The sequence below is a fragment of the Oreochromis niloticus genome, linkage group LG15, assembly GCF_001858045.2.
Source record: "Oreochromis niloticus isolate F11D_XX linkage group LG15, O_niloticus_UMD_NMBU, whole genome shotgun sequence".
Taxonomy (NCBI): domain Eukaryota; kingdom Metazoa; phylum Chordata; class Actinopteri; order Cichliformes; family Cichlidae; genus Oreochromis; species Oreochromis niloticus.
In genome coordinates, this window is record NC_031980.2 from 17,084,157 (window position 1) to 17,089,552 (window position 5,396).

Sequence of the window (5,396 nt, forward strand, 5' to 3'; positions counted from 1 at the left end):
TCAGTGTATTACTGATACCTCTTGTACTGACATTGCACAGGAATTTATATGTGGGGCAGGAAGCAACATGTTAAGTGCAGACATGCTACAATAAACAATGTGTTTAAATATGCATGGGATCATCCATTGCAGTGACTAAAAACACATTTCCATTGCATATTTATACATTATGTTTAACCACATCCCCATTCAGCTACACTTCACCTTTGTATTTCATTGCATGTGTAGACTTTACTGTAATTCCTCCTCCTGAGCACAAGCATACAGCACATTTGAGATTTCACCATCCTAAAATCGAATAAAAATATATATATTTGTCAAAGTGCTCAAAATCAGTATGACATGTGTTAAAGATATGCTAAAATTACACGCCATCTTGCATTTTTTACCACTTGATGTGACACTTTTTGACATGAGTACGTACGTTTGTGTGTGTGTGTGTGTGTGTGTGTGTGTGTGTGTGTGTGTGTGTGTGTGTGTGTGTGTGTGTGTGTGTGTGTGTGTGTGTTCGGGGACAAAGCATTCAGTGTTATTTCACCACATCTCTCTCTCTCTCTCTCTGAGTCTTCCTTTTTTTTGAGTGGAAGTTTCCAGAACTACGTCTTGATGAATTGCATGGCCCGGTGTTGGAAGTGCAAGATACAACAGTGTATTGCAGGTGAGTGAAGTCATTAATATTTCCTCTGTATCAATATCACTGGTGGAATGGTGTGTGCAAAAGTGTGTGTGCTCCAGATTGACAGGTGGATGATCTCAGTGAGTAGAGCACCCTGGGATCGACTGCATAATCAGGGAGACAAAGGAGCAGAGGAAGAGACGAAGAGAGAGAGAGAGAGAGAGAGAGAGAAATAGAGAGAGAGAGAGATGGTGTGTGAGAGAAAGAGAGAGAGGGATGAGAGAAACAGAGAAGTGCGGAATAGTAAAATTCCCAGAGGGGTGAAGGGGTTGTGTGCTCTCGTCTCTGTTTATTTCCCTGCATTCGTTTGAAATGGTTTGTGTGTGTGTGTATATATAAGTTTCTCTAGCTCTTTGTGTATGTGTATGTGTGCTGGTATATGTAAACCATCAGCCTCTGTGTGTGTGTGTGTGTGTGTGTGTGTGGCAGGTGTTTGATGGTTTGCAGCAGTAAATGGGTTCATTGTGAGAACAGCAAAGGTTCCACATCAGGAGACTTCCCTGATAATTATACAGAAGGAGTCAAGTAAAATGCACACACATTCGTTCCCCCTTATAGGCTCCTATCCGAGTTGTTGTGGTGTGTTTCTTGTGTATTGTGCCATGTGAGTGTGTAATGTGGGTGTTTGTCTGTGATCTCAGGTGCATTTGTATATGCTGCGGTTGACATCCACGCTGGTTGTTACACAGTAAACAGGATTTCCCTGGCAGCCGATGACTTAAGAAAACAGCGTAAAAGCTTATGGCCGACCAAAGGCTCAAAGCCGGCAGAGTCTTATAATTGACCACCTCTGCTTTCAAGTTTTGCATCATCTCTCTCAGTCCTCTCTGCTTACTTCTGGTACTGTTTTGTCTATTCCATTTTTTTGTTTTGTTTTTTGTTCCAAATCGGCTTCTGTTACATTTAAGGATAAACAAAAACATCACAGGCCAAAAAAGACAACACTGAGAAGCAGCTGAATTTGACACTGGGGGGAAGGAATCAATATCACTAAAGGCGGTTGGTCATGTTGCAAGAAAGGAGGTTCTTATTAGACATAAAACTCTAAATTGTGTTTATTTTTGTCACAAAATTGACTAATCTTGTTGCTGTACTATTTCGTGTAAAGTTTGTTTGTTTTTTACACTAGGATGTGTAGGATGTGACTGCAGTGAAAGTGTGAAAACTAGAAATTATAATTTTTTTGTTTGTTTTTTTTTTTTCAGATTTGGTCACCATGAAGGAAAGTTGGAAACGCTTAACACAGAGTTATATATACTCACCTCTACATATAAGCTGGCCCGGTGTCTCATGGAAATGAGATTTGAAATAAGATTTAAATCTCAAAACCAAATGAAACTTTACACCTGGATAAAAAAAAAAAAAAACAGTAATAATAATAATAGCAACAACAATAACTGGAGATGCGAGCCTACATGCAACTCACTTTCCACTGGACAAAAAAACCCACTTACATATGGAAATTATTGCTACTGGAAAAGGCTAGCATACTGTATTTTGTTTGGAAAATGGTAAAAACCTGCTATGAAAAAGTATTTGTCCTCTTCCTTATTTTTTGTATGCAAGAAATATAGTTTTTAAGTGATGGTTTCATTTATTAGGGGAAAAAGCTATCCAAACCTTCCTGGCCCTATGTGAAACGGGAATTGCATCTAAATTTAATTTGCCACGTTTGAGGGTTTTATTTGTTTTGAGCATGAATGATCTGTTTAAGGTAATCTCAGTCTCATTTTTATACATTTTTTGGAAAGCTGAGTTCACTTTCACCAACTACAGCCAGCCTGATTACTATTACACCTGTTGAATCAAGAAATCACTCAAATAGCACCTGTTTGACTAAGTGAAGTAGGCTGAAAGATCACAAATGCAGATTACGCCATAATATGAAGAAACAGCAGAGTCACTGAAATGTATCAGTTCAATTTTATTTACACAGCACCAAATCACAACAATAGGGCTTTTGTAGTAACCCTACAATAATTGTCAGTATTGAATGGGTTACCAAACCAGGCTTTGGGACTCCAGTGAACCACAGTGAGAGTTATTATTCATAAATGGAGCAAACTTAGAACAGTGTTAAACCTTCCCAGAAGTCACCAGCCTACCCAGACTGCACTGATGACTCTTCCAGGAGATCATAACAAGAACCCAGAATAATATCTAAAGAAGTGCAGGCCCCATTTGCCTCAGTTAAGGTCGGGGTTCATGATTCAACAATACGAAAGAAAGTGGGCAAAAAGTCTCTTTGGAGAGTTCCAAGGTGAAAACCACTGATGACCAAAAACCACACAAAGACTTTGACAAAAAACATCTTAAAAATACCGAAGACTGTTGGGAAAATATTTTGTGGACCGATGAGACAAAAGTTGAACTTTTTGGAAGGTTTGAATGCTGTTACATCTGGTGTAAAACTAACATAGCTTTGCATAACATGGTAGTGTCATTATCTGGGGCTGATTTGCTGCTTTAGGACCAAGATGCCTTGCCGTAATGGATGGAAGCATGAATACTGCTTTATAGCAAAAACTCTTGAAGGAGAATTTCCATCCATCAGTTTGTACCATGAAGCTCAAGGTCATGCAACAGGGCAATGACCCAAAACACACCAGCAAGTCCACCTCTGAATGGCTAATAAAAAATAAGATTCTGCGGTGCCCAAGGTGATACAACCAGTTAGTAGGTTTAGGTGGCAATTACTTTTTCACATAGGGCCAGGTAGGTTCGGATTGCTTTTTTCCTTTAATAAATGAAATCATTTAAAACCTGAATTTTCTATTTACTCAGATTATCTTTGTTATCTATTAAATATGTGTTTGATAATCTTAAAAATGTAAATGTGCAAAGAATAAGAAATCAGTAAGTATATACATTGTTTTTTCACAGCACTACATTACAGTGATTTATTGAAATATGTGGAAACATTCATGTAATTACAGTATATAAAGCAAAATGAATGTTTGTACAATTCTAACAAGCTTGAAAGTCAATATTTGGTACAACTACCTTTAGCCTGAACTCTCTTAGTCAACTTTCTGGTAATTTATTTAAGTATTCTTCAGGAAAAGTTCTGCAGACTTCTTGGAGGGTATTCAAAGTTCTTCATTGGATGTTGACTGTCTTGTGTTATGTTCTCTGTCAGGATGATCCCACATCTCTTCAATAATGTTGAAGTCTGGGCTCTGGGGAAGACAATCCATGACTGAGAGTGCTCCACTGTGTGTTTTTCTATCCAGGTATTTATTTAGTGCATTAGCAGCATGTTTGGGATCATTCTTAGGCTGAAAGGGAAGGCAGTTCCAATCAGACACTTTCAATCTATTTTTTCTGCATTTATAATTCCATTAATGTTGACAAGATCCCAGACACCACTGACTGAAATGCAGCCACAAATCATGACAGAGCTGTAAACACTCATTGTTGTAACCTTCTCTGTACATATTGATGATGAATTAAAACAAATATTTCACCATTTCTAATAAGGCTTTCGCCCAAAGGGCTAGGTGCATTTCTCAGGTCCTGTGTGGCGTCTTTTCTTGATGTTTTTTCTTACTTATTAAGGACATGACTTTCAGATACTGCTAATCTGCTGCAGATAGTTTTCAGGTCTGCAGGTTGTCCAGTTTCATCATTTTTTAAGGATACAGTGCATACCTTGATAAAGTATGCCAAGGGTGTGTAGCTGTTTGGGAATCACTTTGTTGGTGTGAAATACTATTTTATGCCCGTTAAACTGTGTTGCATTTGCCATTTTTAAAATATTCAACTAAAGAAATGCAAGAAAATTCCATGTTTTGTGACAGGCTGTTTGTAATGATACAATTTAAGATTGATTCTTTGCTAAGTTGTAGGTTATGTGCAGAAAACACCAGTTCATCATTTGAGTTTGATGTCTTTTATGCTTGATTGCTTCATAGGCCAGTCTTAAGTGGCTTAACAAACAAACAAACAAACAAAACGTCCCACTGAAAACAATGTATATGCACAGATTTTGGTGAAAACTGGTATAAATGACACGTTTTTAATCTGAATCAAGGCTGAACTGTAAAAATGTTCATCTGCATTTTAAAAGAGAGGTATGTGCAGGACTATTTCTTACAGTGGAGCAGTAGATAACTGAGAATGTTAATGCTTACAATAATTTTCCATCCTGTGACTGTAAAGACTGCTGCCCACTACCAAATATAGTCCAGCAGATATTCCACAAGCAACAAAATGACAGTTTACACTGTTATTTTATTTATTTATTTATTTTTGCAATGGTGACATTTGGTTGCTTGAAGCTGGATTTTCTTATAGTCAAAGAAAAAAGGTTCTTATTTGCTGTACAGACTTGAAAATTTACTTTTTTCCACTCTAATCCATCTTTCTGGGAAGAAAATAACAAACACAACCAAAAAACGCTGAGCTATTTCTCTAAAATGTACAGTTCATGGACACTTTGGTAGCCCTGCTATATAACCATGGTTATGATAGATTTCTTGCTTTAGGACATTTATTGTAATTGTTCTTATGTCCACCTTTTTTTCCCTGTTGCTTCGAAATATCATCGTTAACTGTCAAACAAAGAAAATATGTCTTTAAATTGTATATGTAATACATATGAATATAGTTTATGGTTTGAATTTGACAAAATACAGTGACAGTTGTATTTTGTCATCTTTAACTAAAATCTATTTTTTGTCTAATTATCAAAATGTCAACTTAAAACTTCTCAGTTCCC